General features: G+C 37.5%; 1 protein-coding gene across 7 annotated transcripts in view; it reads right to left on the reverse strand.

Annotated features, from left to right (window-relative positions):
- Window positions 1-21762, reverse strand: part of GPSM2 (G protein signaling modulator 2) — a 102126-nt gene that overhangs the window by 48662 nt on the left and 31702 nt on the right. The window contains exon 1 of one of the 7 annotated variants that reach the window (XM_040626957.1): window positions 7443-7618. The exons of 4 other annotated variants lie outside the window; for them this stretch is intronic. The gene's annotated coding sequence lies outside the window, so the exon portion shown is untranslated. Of the gene's footprint in view, window positions 1-1496; window positions 1563-7442; window positions 7619-21762 lie in introns of those variants that run through there. 2 more of the 7 variants (XM_040626956.1, XM_008703985.2) reach the window with 2 other exon arrangements.

Consider the following 21762-nt stretch of genomic DNA (forward strand, 5'->3'; position numbering starts at 1 on the left):
AATGAGGTTTTCATATTAACAATCAGTTTGACATAAAAAAAAAATATATTATTCCTTTTATCCCTTCCCTGGCCAACAAAGGAAGCAGTGTCCTAAGAAAGGATGAAAAGAAAGGGTAGAAGCTATTAACCCAACAAACCTCTTTTTCTTTTGCTCAGAATTCCATTGTGACTCCTTAATAAACAAAACACTATAAAGGAATTAGCGTAGATATTAATAGCAATAGCTTCAAAGTACATCTAGATTACACAACAGCTAAAATGTCAACCCGAAGGTCTTCCCCTACCCACCCTGAGGTATAGGCTGTTATTTATAAAATGGGGCAGAAGGTGAAGTGTTAGAAAAAATTCAACTTTGAATTAAGTTACAATTGAAATATTTTTTCATCCAGATCATGAGATTCCAAATTTTACCAACCATTAAGAAATGTTAACTCCATACTTATTAAAATGTAAACACGGAGTCAAATTAACAAATGTATATAAATGGAATTGTGAAATAATTTACTTAAGACTGCACAGAGAAACATTTTAAAAATAATTAAAACAAGCAAGAAGACAGTAAGGACAGTTTATGATATGGTTTTACAAGTCTCAAAAGACGTGTATCCCAAACAAGTCACTCTTACATTACAATCTCCTTAACAATAAAGTAGCATTTCTTATCATTATTCCCTGAACTAAAAAGCAATTCTTGATTCAATGACTGATTTTGCGAGAACTCTCTAACCAATTTAGTAACAATGTGTTCATTCATGCTCCACATTACACAGAGTCAACAAACCCACTTCATATATAACACATAGTTTATAAATTACCAGCGTAACAGTAATAAAATCTGCAATAAATATTAAATTACGTTCATTAGGATAAGAAAATTTAATGACAGGACCAGGAAATAGAATGGAAATTACAGATTGTGAAAGAACGTTAAGAAGTCATCAAATTTAATCTCCAATCTCCATTAAGACTTATAACTAATAATTTACAAGGAAACATATGTCCTTCATAGCATCTCCCAGGTTTTAAAAAACAGTGCTCCCAAAACCTCACTGCTAACAAAAACTCTCAGAACATTTTGGTCTGACCGCAGAGAAATAAAAAGAAATATTTTTTTTCTATATGCTAGAAACTGACAAAAGCATACAGAAAGATAAAGTAGTATATAACTCTGATTGCCTCACATTTAATAACCTGATTAGGAAGTCAAAATAGGCAGACTCCCATTACACAGGTAGGTGGACTTCTAGGCACTGTCCAAGGTATGCAATCACAGCAAATAAATCCTAGCCTTTACTCCATTGGCAGTAAAATATTTGCGAACTAAGTGACGGCAAAACATAGGGGATAGACAGTTACATGTATATCTTTTGTCCTTTCAATTTATCCAAACCTTCCAACTTAAATGCCAATAACCTCTGGTCTGATTCTTTCTTTTAAGTATCTCTACAAACTGGTAACACCCATCAGACAATAAATATAACTTACTTTTCTTACCTCCAGATGAGATAATCTAAATTCTTTAAACTTTTCTTATCCTAATAATTCCCTCTAAGGTTCAATAGTCAAATTCTCCAAATCCCTCTCAGTTGCAATGTTTCAAGTCAGATACAGTAGTCCTTTATCAATCTGAGCAGGGATAAATATGGAAGAAGAATCAAGAAAATATTTTAAATGAAGTTCTTTTATATTAGACTTAAGGGTACAGGTTATAACAAACACACATTGTACTAATAATGGGGGTAATAAAGAAGAATGCCAAAACAAAGTCCAACAGAGAGAAAAGTTCACAGCCTGATTTTAGGGTGGCAGATGTTGAAGAGCCAACTAAATGCAAAAAAAAATTATTTTGATATCAGAATATACGACCGATGTGGGAAATTAGTGCTTAAAGCAAGGGAAGTCAGACCCAAGAATGGCTAGGTACTGGATTAAGTAATCTGGCTAGAAGTGCCTAAAGAAAAAGGAAAAACAATGCTCTCTGACTAGATGTGAGAGGCAAAGGTCAAGCAATAACAGAGAACTTAAAAGATTTCCAATTTTCAAGGTAGATGGAATAGTAGCAGTACACAGTGACTGATAAATTGGATTACGAGCAGGATATTTCCAAGAGGAGAAAATGCATTAGACTTTGAATTGGAAAAAGTAGAATACTTCTATTAAACTTGTACTTGGTAAAGTTCTATATTCACAAATAACAGCTGAAAAAAATAAAGATATCAAACGAGATAATTTGAAATCAGATAAAATTTGATAAATGGGAAGGAATCTGAGAAGTAAAAAAAAAAACTGACTGACATTTCTGAATTTTTGCACATCCTTAAATTATAATATTTTTAAAGTACCAATGAGATCTCAATGTTAATACTGCAGTGAGTCAGCAAAATTAAAGAGAAACTGCAATGAAAGAAAAAAAATTAAAGCAATGCATAATAGTTCTGATTCTTTTTCAACATACTCAATCTCTAAACCAATAATGTAAACAAATTTTTACATAATACTCTGAACTAAAGATAACTCAAGGTTCTGTATGTACATGTGTGTATATCCATATATATCTATGCATAGTGTTGAACATGGCGTTAGTACCCACTAATAACTGTCATACATAGCAAATGTAAATTACATAATCCCAAATTAATAAACAATCATACTGCTTAGTTAAGAAGATGCTTCTATTCTCTATCATTCTGGAGAAATGCAAATTTACCACAGATTATGCTATAAAAACTATATGAATAAAGTTTTCCTTAAGCAAATATATAATCCTAAAGTATGCACTTCAATTAATGTTAAGTCTTAATTTATTGCTAATCTTTATGTCTGCAACAATCAAAAGTTAGTCTGTGAGATGTTAACCCAAGTTAGTTTAGAAAACAAGCATAACTAACTGTGTAACTGCTACCTGAAGCACATTTTATTACAAAAACTTTCTAATAAGCTATTTCTGACAGCTAAATAAGTAGAATAAAATTCAAAGAATAGATTAATGGTTCTAGATTCCAAAAAAATCTATATCTTAAAGGTATACCACCAGTCAGAAGGGTGTCCAAGTGTATTTGAAATTAATTCTCAAAGGTCATTATGAAAAATATCAAATACAGGCAAACTAAGATAGTATTAATTTCAAACTCTCATTTTTATTCTTGGCAGATTTAAAAAAAAATTCAGATCCAGAGCCAAGGCCCTTCAAAACACAAATGCAACCACTTCAGAGTAGTATAATCCAAACAATTTTAGCAATATATAATAAGAATTCCTTTTCATGTTTTCAATGTTTATACCTAAAAGCTCACCACTCTAAACAACTAAACGACGCATAAACTTCCTTTTTTGATGAGAAACATTTATATTTAAGGACTCCAATGAATTGTGCTCCCTGGATAACCAAATATAAATAAACCATATATGAAATTTCAAATTAGATAAATACAAAAACAAAATGTAATCTAGAAGAAGAAAAAGATCTGAATATTTCAAGCCTTTGCTGTTGTTAAACAGTGAGAAAGGACCAAGTATGAGTCCACTTACATGAGAAATGCTGAAAGTCTGTAGGTCAATACCAGTTTCCAAGTCTCTACACAAAGCACTATGGATATAATAATTATTGCATGAGCAAACTCTTAGTGTCTTTGGTTTGGCAGCCCATGATAAATCAGGAAGAAGTTAAATACTGAAGATTTTTCTGGGGGGAGGGGTGATAAACTAGAGAGGGACTCTATTTTTAGATTATACATGGAGTCAATCTGAATTATGCCAGTGACTACGCTAATCACTAAAACTGCTGTTTTGTAATTATAACCCTCAGTGATTACAATAATTCAAGAGGATGAAGTAGTTGCTTCAAAATTTTAAGGAGAAAAGGGAGATTACTTTTATTCAACATCCCTTATCTTGGTTTCCTTTTTTCCTACAAAGCAGTTATTCAATCAAAAGTCCTGCTCCAAGAAGATTACTTATTTTTTTTTAAGTACGCTCCACACCCAACGTGGGACTCGAACTCACAAACCTGAGATCAAGAGTCACATGCTCCACCAACTGAGCCAGCCAGGCACCCCAAGATTACTTATTTATATTTATAAATATAGGGCTGCCTGGGTGGCTCAGTCAGTTAACCATCCGACTCTTGGTCTCAGCTCAGGTCTTGATCTCAGGGTTGTGAGTTCAAGTCCCGTGTTGGGCTCCACGCTGGGCATGGAGTGTGTGTGTGTGTGTGTGTGTGTGTACGTTCAACTAAAGGAATAAGTATGTTCATTAGAATAAAATTAGTACTTTCCTCCCTATTACTTAGTTTTATTTCTCATCAAACTGAAGCCCAGAGTTAACAAATAATGTTAATTTTCTCACCTATAAAATAATGTTAAATAGATATGGTTCTTTTAATCCATTAGTAAAATTAATAACCTTTTGAGAGTTTCAATTAAACACCTGCATAAGACAAAGGATTTCTAGTTAACTGTTCGAAACACATAAAATTGGGTATGTAGAAGTATTACAATACCAAAGTTATAAAAGACATAGTAATGAGACTCTTAAAAAAAAAAAAAGACATTCTAAATTTTCATCAATCCCAATTATATTTTCAGTGCTTTCCGAATGACTACTCAGGTTACAAAACCAGGAGATCACAAGAATATGTCTGCAATACAGAAACACTGATGATTCACACTAAGCCCAATTTCTACCCAAAAAACCCCTTGAATGTATATATATTAGTCCTTGCACTTTCTGATCTGTAATACTTTTATTAATAAATAAGTATAAGTTTGTTTTTCTTTTTAAGGAGAAATAAATCCCAAATGCAAGAGGGTTAAAAATGTCTAAGAAGGGTCCCTAGAGAGTTTTAATTCTTTATAGGAAAATATAACTTTGTCTTCTTCCAAAAGTTATCACTATCCTGTGGAAAAATGTTTTATTCAATTCAGTAATGTTATGAGATGATATGGGAAGAATGATTCTAAATAAAAAGGACCAGAGAAAGCTTTTTGGAAGCAAGGGTATCTGTACTGCACCTTGAAGGATGGGTAGACCTTATTAGGCAAGTGAAGGAAAGGCATTCCAGTCACAGGGAAATGGCTCAAGCAAAAGCAAGGAGGTAAGAATGCACAGAATGTATGCCCAGGACAAGCACACGGTTAGGAGTAGGAAAAGAGAAGTCTAAGAAGGTATTAAAGTGTTAGGGTCTGTGAATATGTATGTGGCCTTGTATTTCACCTTGCAATTTTTTCAACAAAGGAATAGCAAAGTCGGATCTGTGTTAGATAAACTGGCAGCAACAGATAGGGTAGAGGAAGGAGACAGAAGGAAGATAACTTCGAAAACTCCAGAAGCAACTACTGAATAGGAAGTTTTTTCTTGTCATCTCAAAACACCAAGCAAATTGCTTTGCACATAATTGATGCCCAAGAAACTTTTTAAAATTTCTTGCCTGGGAAGAAGATAAGAACTAGGAAGCAGCAAAGAATCCTATACTAGTGAGAAAACTGGGCTTTAATACATATCTCCTCTACAGTAAAGAGTATATTCATGTAAATAACTCAGGAAAGTCTTAATTTTTTTACTGTTTTTATAAAGATGATTACAGGATATTGAAAATGTTATATGATTTATAAGGTACTGAAAGGAAGACAGCAGTCCTAAAAGGAGGACTGAAATATTTCTGCATAGTTCCCAATAAAACACAACACCTACAGGCATCTTAAAAGTGGATTATATCCCTACAAATGGAATCCAGAGACCTGGAGAAGATTTAAACAGTCGCAGAGAAGCAATAGAGCATGTGCTCTGGGATCAGGCCACAGTTTGACTTATTTGTTATATGATCTTGAGCTAGTTAAACTCTCAGAGCTGGTTTGGGCATAACGACCCTTATCCAACATGTGCTATGATGATTCGAGATCCATTTTATAGAGTACCTAACCCAGTGCCTGGCTCTGGTACTTAAAAGTACTCAATAAAGTATAGTAGTAATAATGATAGTAGCTGTTACGCCTTTTTTGAATGCCTATTAGATTTAGAATAGTCTAAATCTACATCAGGTTTTTAATTTCAAATTCCAGAGAACTAATCACAAAATTTTACCGTTTAGGTAATTCTTAGACGTATTTTATGCTTAAGTACAAGGCCATTTAAAAAATTACTATAGCCTATCTTCGTTGTAATTAGCCTAGTACCAAGTCTGAGATTTATATTAAAATATAATATTTGCCACACTGCATCATGTCTGATTTAATAACATTAGAAACTACAACTAGACTGCTGATCTTAGCCAAAGCAGATTTTGGGGGAAACGCCTCTACAACAATACCATACAACTTTTTACTTTGTATCTGCTCCACTCCTTATATTATAAATAATAGCCTAAGAAGGAGCTTGCCAGAACGAATTCATGGTAAGGTGCAAAGCCCAGTTAAGTCTGAGACTGCCCTCACCGCCCCCCCTCCTCGCACACACCCAGGTCAATCAAAAGTGATCGTCCCTTTGTTTAGAAGTAAGCGTAAGCAACGTAAGAACCAACCAAAGTTGCTTCTCGAATAGGGACAACCCAAGCAAAAATGGTCTTTATCAGAGGTAATCACAGTGGTGGTTATCAGGCCGGATATCTTCAGGCACCCTTCTAAAGTGGCAGCTTGAAAATTCAGCTCGGTGGGTATGTTAACCCCACACACACCAAGAAAGACTCCAACTCAAGTCGACAGAAAGGAAAGCCAAGACACTACTCCGTTTAACTCTGCGGCAGGGTTAAATTATGCATTAAGGCAAATAAAATTTCCATCCTTACTCGTTTTCTTTAACGGAGTTCAAATGGTACTAGTTAAAATGATCTAATTGGTTACCACTAAAACGAAGAAATTATAGATTTTCCACCGTTTTTTCTTTTTTTACTCTTCGAAGATGTTCTATAGATTATATAGATTTTCGGATATACGGCTTTCTTAACATCCTCTGCTTACTAAAACTTTTTGCAGCAACTCCGAATATCTGCGGTAACCCGACAAGTCGGTGCCCCGAATTCATGAACTGAAACGCAAACGCAGGTGTCTGACAAACACTGCCGGCTTAAACAGCAAGCGCCTGCCTACAAGTGAAAGCTACCTGCCTCGGGTTAATTCCACGGCGATTCAGGTGTTTAATCCACTGTTACACTCAGAATACGTGAGGAGTCGCTGTGCCCTATCATACTTTTTATTTTTAAAAAGTTAGGGAACAAAGCTCTCAAACTTGACTCTCATTTAAAAATCTCGCAACAAGAAAGCAACTCGCACTTCAGCCAGCTGCTGCCCATCCCGCTTCGGGTTTCCTCACTCGGGTCCCCGCCGCCCACCCGAACAAAGCGGGCGGCCCCCACACCCGGGACACAGAAGCTCCCCACCCAGCGCCGCACCACACGCCCCTCCCCGTCAGCTCCCTCCGCGGGGCGCCCTCAGACGCCTCAGAACTCACCTCCCGCGGGCCGGCGAGTCCCGAGAGCGCGGCGGAAGGGACGCAGCTGCAGCAGCGGCCGCCTCAGGCGACGGACGGGTGGCCGCGGCCCCTCCCCTAGGCGGGTCCGCGCGCCGGGGGCTCCTCGCCAGGCAGAGGCACCGCGGGAGGCAGGCGTGCGCCCCCCGCCCCCGCTCGTCTCAGGTCACGTGGGCCAGAGCTCGCGCGGCCCTCCTCGCCACCCAGGGGTCCCTCAGAGCCGCCGGCCTCCACGGCTCCCCTCCTCTGCGCCTGCGCCCCAGCTCCAGGAGCTCCCATTCAAACCGACAACGCCCCGCGTCTTTCGGACCCGCCAATGGCCAGCGCGGGGGGCGGGGCGGTAGTCTGCGCCTCAGCCTCGGCGGTCCGGGGCGGGCGGGGCGCTGCGCGGCGGGTTGACGGGGACCCTGGGGGGCTTGGCCCCCTCTGTTCTGGGGTCTGTCCTCAACCAGCAAGTTGAAACTGCTTTCCTGCCCTCTGATTTCTTCTTCAGACACTGCAGGGTGGAGAGAGAAATATCGCCCAGGCAGTGTTCAGAGAGGGTCTGGCCGCAGACCCCTTTAAAAGATGGGCGCCCAGAACAAATGCGTCCTGCGCTTGGGGCTCGGGTCAGCCTAGAGAACGAGTTTCCCAAGTGTCATAGGCGGGATGTTTAAGAAAAAGGGCTCTGTGACAGGAACAGAGGGACCCGTGTCAAAGTCAGAACAAGGCAGCCTCAGTTCTTGCGGCCCTGTCACAATTCCGGCGTCTCCAGCTGTTAAGAAAGCAAACTTGTGCTGACTGCAGAGTTGCCAGTTCCCAGGAAAACTGGGTGGCACTTAGTTTCAGGCCGCTATATTCAGATACGCTGGGAAAAGTCAGTTTTATTGCCATGCACCTTGTCCACATCAGGTTTAAGCAAAACATAGGTCTCGGTTGTTCACAAAAATACCAAGACTACAGACTCTCTGGGCTAAAGAATCGGATGAATTAGATTATTTCTCAAATATTTCTCCACTGAAATGAAATTTAAATGTTTCTGCAGGCTTAAGGATGTGTTAGAGAAAACCCCACTTTGAGTATCTCTCTGAATGATGGCCATAACCAGTGATCCAAGCAGCATTTCTCTTCCTGGGACCGTGTTATGGCAAATTGGTTAAAATAACAGCTTTGGCATCAAACTTGACCTGGATTTGAGTTACATCTTTGCCACTTATAGGCTGATTGACCTTGAAGGAGTTACCTATCCTCTTTAGCCTTAGTTTCCTCAACTGTAAAACACAGGTAATAAAAGTCGTGGTTATGCTTCCGTGAGGTAAGTTTTGATAAGGGGTTAAAATAGTGCCTGACTGCTTGATAAATGATACCTATTATCATTATCAACAACTACCTTTAATATCAGGCACTTACAAACAACTGAATTAGATGGCTGTACCATTTCAGAGGTAGGTATTATAATTCCTTCTTACTCATAAATTTTTTGGGGATGTTGATAGGAAAACATCCTATCCCATTGTCCAAAATGAATCATTATATCCCACCTGCAAACCTTCTCTTAACGCAAGTGACTTTCTATCACTGGTATTAGTTATCTCCACCGTACTCAAGTTGAATTAGTTTTTAAATGATCTTTTAAAAGGCATAAATCAGATTATGTCACTCTATTTGAAAACCTTTAGTGATTTATCATTTGATTTAAAATAAAATCTAAATTCTCTACCACAGCCCACAAAGCCCTAAGTCATCTTGCCCTACCCTTCTCTCTACTCTCCTGTAGTTCCTTCTCCTCCTAGGTTACTTTGCTCCAAGTACACAGGACATTCCTCCATCCCTAGAATAGACCAAGCCTCAGGGTTCTCTCAGGGCCTTCTCCCCGGCAGTTGCCCCTGCCAAAATTGTTTTCCCTCAGGCCCTTTAAGTGGCTGGCTACTTGTCAGCCCTCAACTTTCAGCTTATTCATGACAGTATTTAGCAAGTATTTATTAAGTTTCTGCTATGTGTCAGGAACTGTTCTAGGTGCTGGGAATATAGTAATGAGCAAGAGGGGGCACAGCCCTTGCTTTCATGGAGTTCAATAAAAATAAATAATAAGAAAAATATCAGGTCGTGGCAGGTGCCATGCAGAGAATTCAAAGGGGGGTGATGTAAGAGTGAATGACCGAAAGACAACTTTACATTGAGGGTCAAGGTAAGAAAGTCCACTTTGAGAAGACAGTATTCAAACCAAGACTTTAATTATAAGGAGCCAACTTTTAAGCAAAGCTCAGGGAAGAGAACATTAGGCAAAGGGAACAGCTAATGCAAAGGCCTGTGAGGGCAAGCTTTGTGGGTTTGAGAAACTGGAAAAAGACCACGCTGGCTTAAGTGAGGCGAGGTAGAGAAGAACATACAGGGTGAAGTCACACAAGATCATGTAGACCTTTGTAAGCAAGGACAATGAGTTTGGGCTTTATTTTGTAAATGTTAGAGTAGCCAGAGGAAGATTTTAAACATGGGAGTAACTTCATTTGTTTATATTTTTAAAGGAACACTCTGAAACAAAACCAGAATTTCAGATATTCTATAAGATAATTAGCCCAGACTCTTCACAAACATCATTGTCATGAAAAACAAACCAACCAAAAAAGGTACATGAATCTTGTGGAGTCCTAAATCCGAGAGAGAGAGAGAATGAGAGAAAGACTGTAAAAGACATTTAAGAAACAACTGGGGAAATTTGAATATAGATAATATATTAGACAATATTATAGAATTACTGTTAATTTTCCTGGAGGTGACCTGGAATTATGGTTATATAGGGGAAATTTTTTTATTTTTAGGAGATGCAAGCTGAAGTACTTAAGAATAAAAAACATGACTTCTGCAACTTATATGCAAATCGTTCAGCAAAAGACAGAGAAAGGAGAGAAATGCAAACTAAATATTGACAATTAGACCTAGGTGAAGATATATCTCTTATTCTTGTACTATACTATTCATGTATTATTCTTTTACTTTTTCTAGAAATGTGGAATTTTTCAGAATAAAAAGTAGGGAAGAAAATCACTCTGTAGATTTCCATGTCTGAAAGTAATAACCCAGATACCCTGTTTGACTCTCACTGAAAACAACTTAAAATGTTTTCAAATATTTTTTAAAAAATAGAAAATTTATCGATGACCTAGCATTCAATTAAGGATTATTCAGAAGCTAGGAACTAGGGAAATAGATAAGCAGTTGAACTTGAGTTTTAGTTCTCACGGTCTCATGAGACATGGAAAAAAGAGACCAGGCCAGGTCCTACCAAGATGAGGACTCTTTTTAATAAGAGACTCCACACATAAGCCAGGATCTCCCAAAGTCCTTTTAACAGAAGACAAAAGAAAATTGCCTGTAATCATCCTTAGCATAGAATAGAGGAGGAAATATCTCCTGATATTTTGTGTGTGTATTTTGTTTTGTTTGTTTTTTCACGAAAGGCAATAATCTGCTCTACCTGGCTTGTCTGAAACTCAAGCACATAATTTACTTTAAAGTAGTTTCAGGTTGATGGTGCCCCTAGGCACCTGGCAAGGGTAAACCAAATCACCTCTAGAGACTGAATGTTTGTATTTCCCCAAAACTGATATGTTTAAACCTAATTCCCACTGTGACAGTATAGGGAGATAGGGCCTTTGATTAGGTCAAGAGGGTGGAGCACTCATGAATGAGATTAGTGCCCTTATAAAAAAGACCCAAAGAGCAGCCTCACACACAGGGATACAGCCCTCTAAGAACCAAGAAATGGGCCCTCACTAGACACAATCTGCTGGCACCTTGATTTTGGACTTCCCAGCTTCCAGACCTGTGAGGAATAAATGTTTTGTTTAACCAATCCAGTTTACGGTATTTTGTCAGCTCAAGTCGACTAAGACAAAAACTTGATCCAAACTCCCAAAATTTACACAGCAAAAGTTCCAAGAAATATGAACTCTCAAATTACAAATCATACAAAAAAAACAAAGCATCTTATACAAGAATTAGCAGGGGAAAAATGACAAAATCAAACTCATAAAAGATTTTGAAATTGGAATTACTAGTCATAGAGTATAAATATGTTTAATAGGTTTACAGCAATAAAATAAAAGATTGAAGATAGAAATAAAGAGCAAAGCTCTGCCAAAAGTGAACAGGCAGGTTTAAAAAAGCATTAAAGAAAAGCTTATAGACTAAAAAAAAAAAATTACACATAATATTTAGAATTTAAAAGTCAACAGGCAGGGGGTACCTGGGTGGCTCAGTCAGTTAAGCATTCAACTCTTTTTTTTTTTTTTTTTTTAAGATTTTACTTATTTATTTGAGAGAGAGAGAGGGAGAGTGCACAAGCAGGGGGAAAGGGGCATAGGGAGAGAGAGGGGGAGAAGCAGACCTCTGCTGAGCAGGGAGCCCAATCTGGGGCTTGATCCCAGGACCCTGAGAGCATGACCTGAGCCATAGTCAGACACTTAACTGACCGGGCCACCCAGGGCACCCCAGCATCCAACTCTTGATTTCAGTTCAGATCATGGTCTCAGGGTCGTGAGATTGAGCCCCACTTCAGGCTCTCTGCTGGTTGTGGAACCTGCTTAAGATTATCTCTCTCCCTCTGTGCCTCTCCACCCCCCCATTTGCTCTTGTGCTTTCTAAAAAAAAAGTCAATGGTCAGGTTTAACAGCAGATTAGACATGCTGAAGAGAAAATTAGCAAACTAGAAGATAGAACCAAATTGATTTTTTCATTTAAAAGAGAAACATAGAGGATAGAGGGAGATCTAACGTGTCTAATTGAAATTCTAGAATGAGAAGAAAATGGACAATACTTTAGGAAAGATTTTAAAAAGAGAAAAAGAAAAAAGATATTTACACATAACATAATGAAAATGCAGAGCACCAAAAACAAAGAAGTAACTTTAAAACCAGTGCAAGAGAAAAGGCTGACTACCTCCAATGAAACAACACTCAGCTGACAGGTGACTTTGCAACTGTAAAAATATAAGCCAGAAGAATGTACTGAGAGAAAATGACTGTCAACCTAGGATTATTTAACCAGTGGAAATATCTTCTAAAAATGAGGGTGAAATAGAGGCATTTTTAGGTAAACAAAAACTGATTTTGCCATCACAGACCCTCACTAATGAAGTTATAAAGGTTATCCTTCAAGAAGAAGGAAAATGATCGTAGATGGATAAAGATGAAAAAAGGAGGTGATGACCCCAGTAAGTGGTAAATATGTGCATACCACTCTGAACTGATGTCATTGCTCTTTCTCGCCTTGTAAATTCACTCATTCATCTATTCAAGAACACGTGTGTTTAAGTACCTATTATGTGCTAAACACTGCACTGGGTGCTAGGGACATAGCATAACCTGAGCCAAAGGCACACACTTACCTGACTGAGCCACCCAGGTGCCCCTGTTTTGTTTTTAAGATAAAGCTACAGTGGCTGGACTTTCCTCTGAGTTATAAATGACACCATTAAGTCAAGGCAAATTTGAATAATCAAGGAGAAACACTTGTTTCTTCCCTTTTCAAAAAAGTCTATAAGAGAATAACAGTGCTGCCTTCACTGAAACCAAGTCAGAATGTTAGGTATAGAAGTTCCTCAGGAAGGATGTGGACTTGGTAGCTCTACCTTTTGGAATAAAAGAGTAAAAAAATGAGGGGGAAAGAGCTTTCTAAAGAAATACCTAAGAAAAGGGGCATGGGAAAGAGACCTCAAAATCGAGGGGCAACAGCCTATTAACAGATTTAATCTTCCATTGGAAATGTAGAATGATTTAATAGGGGTGCCTGTGTGGCTCAGTTTGTTAAACATTCAACTCTTGGTTTTGGCTCAGGTCATGATCTCAGGGTCCTGAGATCGAGCTCCCTGTCAGGCTCCATGCTCAGCGGGGAGTCTGCTTCTCTCCTTCTCCCTCTATCTCTGCCCCTCTCTTCTCTCTCTCTCTCAAAACAAAGAAAGAAAGAAAGAAAGAAATCTTAAAAAAAAGGTTTAAAAAAAGAAATGTAGAATGACTTAATAAATAATGATAACTAAGAGTTACTGTTGCTAACAGTGCTACCAGCACTTTTCTAAGCATTTATATGTTTGAGGATTATACCTGGACCCTCACTGGTAATAGGGACTAAATGAATTATTATGTGTAAGATGTTTAAGACAATGCCTTATGCATAATAAGTACAAGATACTATTATTTTAATATTTATTCTTTACAACAAACCTGTGACATAGGTACTAATAGCATACTCGTTTTATAGAATCTTAGGTTGGTTTCCTAGAAGCAGATCCTGAAACAAGAATTAAATATGCATGATTATTGAGGAAGGGCTTTTCAGGATGACCCTGTAAGGAAAAGAGTGAAAAGTGAAACAGGATAGGAAACAGAAAAGGGCCAAGTAAGAATGGATCTTGGAAAATCTTAGCCTTGGTCTGATTCATATAGGGAGGTCTCTAGAGTCTAGAGCATAAACCATAAAATTAGCCTGCTCTTTACAGAAGAGTGGCAGCTTTTCGTATCCCTGTGTTGGGATGAGGTAGGGTTTAACTTCCCCAGCTCCCTGTAGTACAAACTCTACAGAGGAACAGCTGTAATCCTTACTAGCCCCAGGTAACTCACAGGTCTGGGAGATGAGGGTACTGGTGAGTAAAGGGTATCTGGACAGGGCACCTAAGCAGCACATACCACAGCTGGTAAATGCCAGAGCCAGTCTGTCTCAGGAGCCATGCTTTTCACCTCTCCCTATATTGCCTCTTATAAAGTCAAAAGGAAAATGACGAATGGAGACGTATGCAACAGACGAAGGGTTAATACTAAATACTTACTTTTTAAAGAGCTCTTACAATGAAACAACCCAATAACAACAACAAAAAAATGGCAACAACCCAATAGAAAGGCAAAGGACAAGGACTAGCACTTTACAATGGAGTTTTAAAAGACCACAATCAGCCCACATATGAACTTCAGCTTCACTAGTTTTTAAATATATTCAATTTAAGACAATAGGATACTGTTTTTGCCTACCAGATTGTAGATGAAAAAGAATGATAATATTCAATGTTGGTGAGGATATGATGAAATTAATCCTCTCACATGTTGCTGTTGGGGCTAGAAATTGGTACAACCATTTCGAAGGGAGATTTTATAATATATAGCAAAAGTTTCAGTATCTCTTGACCAAATAATTCCATTTTTAAGGACTCTACTTACATAAATGATCAGACAAGTGTGCAAAATAAATGTACCAGATGTTCATCACATTCGTCACACAATCATTTGTAATATAGAAACATTAGACACAACTTACATGACCAGAGATTAGTGAAAACAGTACTTGCTCATTCATACAATGAAATATTACACAACCATTAAAAATGATGGCTTAATACATGGTCTACATAGGGAATGACCATATACAAAACCATTCCTTCAAGTTTAGGAGAAGTAGCTGTTCTGCCTAATTCATAGAAACAAACACAGAACATCAAGCAAAATGAAGAGACAGAGGAATATTCTCCAAATGAAAGAAGAAGATAAAACATTTTTTAAAAAGAGCTAAATGAAACAGAGATAACCAATCAACACAAAGAGATCAAAGTAATGGTCATAAAGATGCTCACTGGACTGGAGAGGGGGTGGATAAATGCAGTGAGAACTTCAACAAAGAGATAAAAAATATTTAAAAAAAGAACCAATAAGAATTAAAGCATACAATAACTGAAATGAAAAATACATTAGAGGAAATCAATTGTAGATTGGAGGATACAGAAGAACAGATCAGTGATCTGGAAGACAGGGTAATGGGAAGCACCCAAACTGGACAGCAATAAAGGAAAAAGAACAAAAAACAAGGAGGATTGGTTAGAGGATCTCTTGGGTAACATCAAGTGAACAAACATTTGCATTATATGGGTGCCAGCAGGCAAAAAGGGAAAGAATGTGGCAGAAAACTTATCTGAAGGAATAATAGCTTAAAACTTCCCTAACCTGAGGAAGAGAAGAGATATCAGGGCTCAGGAAGTACACAGAGTTCCAAACAAAATGAACCCAAGGAGATCCACACCCCAACATATAACGATTAAAAAATACAGCTACAAAATTAGTTAAGGGGACTCACAAAATAAGATGTGAAATATGACAACATATACATAATATGTGGCAAGGGGAGTAAAAATGAAGTTCTTTTAGAATGTGTTTGACTTTAAGTGACCATCAACTTAATACAGACTACTATATACGTAGGATGTTATGTATAAACCTCATGGTAACCACAAACCAAAAACCTATAATAGATACCCTAAAAATAAAGAGGAAGAGAGCCAAGTATAACACTAAAGAAAGTCATCAATCACAAGGAAAGAGAGCAAGAGAAGAAAAAAGGAACAGGAAACTACAAAAACAACCAGAAAACAATGAACAAAATGGCAATAAGTACATACCTATCAATAATTACTTTAAATGTAAATGGTCTAACTTCTCCAGTCAAAAGACACAGGGTGATGGCAGGGATGAAAAAATAAGACCCACCTACCCACCTATATGCTGCATGCAAGAGATTTAGTTCAGACCTAAAGACATCTACAGACTGAAAGTGAAGGGATAGAAAAAGATATTCCATGTAAATGGAAAAAGGAAAAAAAAAAAAAAGAGAGCCAGGGTAGCAATACTTACATCATACAAAATGAACTTTATTTTTTATTTTTATTTATTTCATTTTTTGACATTTTTAAATTCAGTTAACATATAAAATGAACTTTAAAACAAAGACTGCAGGGGCATCTGGGTGGCTCAGTTGGTTAAGTGCCTGACTCTTGATTTCAGCTGAGGTCATGATCTCAGGATCATGAGATTGAGCCCCACATAGGTGCCCTGCTGAGTGCGGAGTCTGCTTGAGATTTGCTCTCTCCCTCTCCCTCTGCCTTGCCCCCAGCTCTCACTTGCTCTCAAATAAACGAATAAATCTTAAAAAAAGAAGATTCTCTCTCGCCTCTCCGCCCACACTCTCTCTTAAAAAAAAGAAAGAAAAAAACCCCCAAAGACTGCAGCAAGAGACAAATAAGGGTATTACATAGTGATCAATCCAATAAGAGGATATAACAATTGTAAATCTGCACCCAACATTGGAGCATCTAAATACATAAAGCAAATATTAATACACGTAAAGGGAAAAATTGACAGTCATACAATAATAGTAGGGGACTTTAACACCACACTTACATCAATGAATAGATATTTCAGGCAGAAAAATCAATAAGAAAACTATGTCTTTGAATGACATAATAGATCAGATGGACTTAATAAATATACACAGAACACTGCCTCAAAAAAAACTCCCCCAAAAAACAAAAAACAAAACCAGAATACACATTCTTTTCAAGTGCACATGGAAGACTCTCCAGGATAGATCATATTAGGTGACAAAACAAGTCTCAATAAATTTAAGGAGCTTTAAATCATATCAAGACTCTTCTCACCACAATGGTATGAAACTACAATCACAAGAAAAAAACTGGAAACACACACAACACAAAACACATGAAGACTAAACAGCATGCTACTAAACAAACAATGAGTCAATGAAGAAATCAAAGGAAATTAAAAAATACAAGGAGACAAATGAAAATGAAAACACAACAGTCCAAAATCTTTGGGATGCAGCAAAAGCAGATCTAAGAATGAAATTTATAGTGATACAAGCCTCCATCAAGAAACAAGATCTTAAACAATCTAACCTTACACATAGAGGAACTAGAAAAAGAAGACCAAACCCCAAAGTTACTAAAAGGAAGGAAATGATAAAGATCAGAGCAGAATTAGGGGCTGCCAGTTGGCTCAGTTGGTTAGGCATCTGACTCTTGATTTTGACTCAGGTCATGATCTCAGGGTTGTGAGATGGAGCCCTGTATTGGGCTTTGCACTCAACGGGGAGTCTGCTTGAGAATCTCTCCCTCTGCCCCTCCCCCCTCAAATAAATAAAAATAAATCCTTAAAAAAAAAAAGATCAGGGCAGAATTAAATGAAACACACACACACACACACACACAAAGACAAGATCAATGAAATCATGATCTAGCTCTTTGAAAAGAAACGAAATTGATAAACATTTAGCAAGATTCATCAAGAAAAGAAGAGACGACTTGAATAAATAAAATCAGAAATGAAAAAGGAGACATAACAAGCAATACAACAGAAGTACAAAAGATTATAAGAGACTATAATGAAAAATTATATGCCAACAAACTGGGCAACCTAGAAGAAATGTATAGATTCCTAGAGGCATATAACCTTCTAAAAGTGAATGAGGAAGATGTAGAAAATTTGAATAGACTGATTACTAGTAATGAAATTGAATTGGTAATCAAAAAACTCCCCACAAACAAAAGACATTCTACACTCATGGATTAGAAGAGTTAATATTGTTAAAATGTCCATATTACCCACAGCAACCTACAGATTCAATGCAATCCCCATCAAAATACCAATAGCATTTTTCACAGAACTAGAATAAACAATCCTAAAATGTGTATGGAACCTCAAAAGACCCTGAATAGCCAAAGCAATACTGAGAAAGAAGAATAAAGCTGGAGGTATCACAATCCCAGATTTCAAGATATACTACAAAGCTGTAATAATCCAAACAGTATGGTACTAGCACAAAAATAGATAAATAGATCAATGATACAGAATAGAGAGCCCAGAAATAAACCTATGCTTATATATGGCAAATTAATCTGCAATGAAGGAGGCAAGAATGTACAATAGGGAAAAGACAGTCTATTCAATAAATGGTGCTGGGAAAACTGAGCAGCTACATGTAAAAGAAAAAAATTGTATCACTTTCATAGACCATACATAAAAACAAACTAAAAATGGATTAAAGACCTAAATGTGAGACCCCAAACAATAAAACTCCCAAAAGAAAATATAGGCAGTAATCTCTTTGATGTCAATCTTAGCAACATTTTTCTAGATATGTCACTTTAGACAAGGGAAACAAAAGCAAAACTAAGCTATTGGGACTACACCAAAATGAAAAGCTTTTTGCACAGAGAAGGAAACCATCAATAAAACAAAAAGGCAACTGACCAAATGGGAGAAGATATTTGCAAATGATATATCCAACAAGAGATTACTATCCAAAATATACAAAGAACTTATACAACTCGTTATCAAAAAACCAAATAATCTAATTAAAAATGAGCAGAGGAACTGAATAGACATTTTTTTCCAGGGAAGACATACAGATGGCCAACAGACACATGAAAAAATGCTCAACATCACTAATCCTCAGGGAACTGCAAATCAAAACCACATGAGATATTACCTCACCCTGTATCAGGCTCCATGCTCAGTGTGGAGTCTGCTTGAGATTCTCTCCCTCTCCTCTGCCCCTCCCCCACTCTCTCGCTCTCAAATAAATAAATAAATAAATAAAAATTAGATCTTGCCATTTGCAACAACATGGATAGATCTAGAGAGTATTGTGCTAAGTGAAAGAAGTCAGAAAGAGAAAGAAAAATACCATATGATTTCACTTATATGTGGAATCTAAAAAAAATACAAAAAACAAATGAATAAACAAACAAACAAAGCAGAAATAGACCCATGAATTCAGAAAACAAACCGGTGGTTGCCGGAGGGAAGAGGGGTTATTGAGCAAAAAGGGTTAAACTGAGTGGGAGGTACAGGCTTCCTTTTATGGAATGAATAAGGGATGAAAGGTACAGCATTGGGAATATAGTTAAGGTATTATTATACGGTTGTATTGTAACATTTGGTAGTTATACTTGCAGGGAGAATACCAGAATATAGAGAGTTGTTGGAATCACTATGTTGTACACTTGAAAATGTAATATTGTGTGTCAACTATACTTAACAAAAAAAAGGATGGCTTAGATGTATACCGGTTGACATAGATACAATATATTGGATTGAGTTCTATAAGGAGCCCTTTATAAAGCACTATAAATATTAACATTTTCTAACACATTTCACAATGAACATGTATCACTTTTTGTAATAAGAAAAAACTAGTCATATTGTGGTAATAGATAAATGAGCAAAGGACTGAGATAATTCATAAATGAAAAAAATAAAAGAGACCAATAAATATATGAAAAATGTCCAACCTTACCAGTCATCAAGTGCTGCAAATTAAAACAACATTGAAATACCTTTTTTTAATCTACAAAGATTTTTTTTTTAATGTTACTGTTCAGTGTTACAGAGCACGTCAAACTATCATTGCCATATAGCTGGTGAGAAAATATGCTTGTACAGACTTTTTGAAATCAATATTAGGAAAGTTAAAATTCTTATACTTATAAAATTCTTATACTTTCCCACCTAATAATTTATCCCAAGGAAATGATTTAAAATGTAGGTAAGGATGTCTACTGTTATGTCATTTAAAAATACTGAAAATGGGGGCGCCTGGGTGGCACAGCGGTTAAGCGTCTGCCTTTGGCTCAGGGCGTGATCCCAGGGTTCTGGGATCGAGCCCCACGTCAGGCTCTTCTGCTATGAGCCTGCTTCTTCCTCTCCCACTCCCCCTGCTTGTGTTCCCTCTCTTGCTGGCTGTCTCTCTCTCTGTCGAATAAATAAATAAAATCTTTAAAAAAAAAATAAAATAAAAATACTGAAAATGGGATACAATCTAAATGTCTGTTGTTAGGAAAAGGATTGATTGCAGTGTAGCCATGCACTGGATAGAACTATTAAAAATAGACAATTATTTAAAAGTATAAGAACATGAGGAAATGTTCTTTATGTTCAGTAAAAAAATGCATGTTGCAGAATTGCTTATTTATTATGATCCCAACTATGGAAAACATGTTTAATAGACAGTAGAAAGAATTATGCTGAAGCTATCTGAGTCTGGACGTTTCTGTACTTTTCCCATTTTATACAATAAACTAAAAGCATAAAGCAATAAAAAAGGTTAAAACTAAGAAAAAATACTATGGATCTGAATATTCCACCATGAATGAGCTCTCTGTTATTTCCTTCTGGTGACTTTCTATTAAAAATAAATAAATAGATAGATAGATAAATAAATAAATAAATAAATAAATGTAAATTTAAAAATCCATAGATATGAAACAGGGGTAAATACTTAGGGGTGAGGAGATAACAGTTTAGGAGTTTGGCAGGGGTGAGGGAATCTGCCCTACACTAGGGTAACTTATCATTCTTGGACTGAGGGCATCCCAGGATGTAGAACTTTCTACCTGAAATCCAGGACAGGAATTGGTAAAGGCAGGTGAACCAGGCACCATGTTAGGACTTGTGGAATGAAGAAGGTAGGCTTAAGGAGCCTGAGAAAGAAAAGTAAGTAACTAGTTCAGGACTTTACCCAGGAAACAGCCCTGTGTTCCTTTACAGGGTTAACTTTTGGGGTCCTCTAGAGTTGAAGTGGTCAATATCATTGCTTAACAGTAGGTCTGGAGGCTGCCTGTTAGCAAGGCAATCAAGTGCTTTTAATTCACCTGGTGTCACGTACAAAAGAAGTTGCACAATGAAACTTACTTACTACCCTGTTATTCCCAATATCACTCAGCAGGGTGCATTACTCAGAAAGGAGGCGGGACTCCCATGACTACCCTGGCAATCTCCTGTGTGTTGAACTTCTAAGAGTCTGTTTGCCTTTGGGGTAATATGCATACTCAAACGTTCTCCTCTGAAGATTATAACCATTATTTTATGACGCTATTATCAGTCTTAATTATGGGATTGCGGATGTGCCCAGAGGTTCCCTTGACGGCGAATCATACAAATCTAAGTTGTGGTCATTTAGAACTCTTTCTACTTTAGTGGCTAGACTCCACCTCAGATAGGTGTCACTGACCCTCCCCCAGCTTTTTTTTTTTTTTTTTTTTTTGCATCAGTTGGACTTCAGTGAGACCGTGATCTCAGAGACATAAAGGACTAAGTAACTTTTTAGAGGTGCCTCACTTCCCGGTTAGCTCACATTCCTTCCAAGAAATCACGTACAGTCATCCTACATATGCTTGCTAACATGCTGGAAGGATTATGAAGAGTAGGTCTTTCAAGAATATTGAGCAACACTCCATATCAGTGTCTATGAATTCGCCTCATTGCTTCTACTCACCACCCATTACAACTGCCCACCCCCCGACCACAGGCTTTCTTTAAGACTTTTGTGAGTCCTGGGACGACTGCGTGGTGGGTTAAGTGTCTGCCTTTGACTCAGGTCGTGATCCCATGGTCCTAGGATCAAGTCTCGAATCGGGCTCCCTGCTCAGTGGGGAGCCTGCTTCTCTCTCTCCCTTCCACTCCCCCTGCCTGTGCTCTCTCTCTCTGACAAA

The sequence above is a fragment of the Ursus maritimus genome, unplaced genomic scaffold (assembly GCF_017311325.1).
Source record: "Ursus maritimus isolate PB19 unplaced genomic scaffold, ASM1731132v1 scaffold_12, whole genome shotgun sequence".
NCBI lineage: Eukaryota > Metazoa > Chordata > Mammalia > Carnivora > Ursidae > Ursus > Ursus maritimus.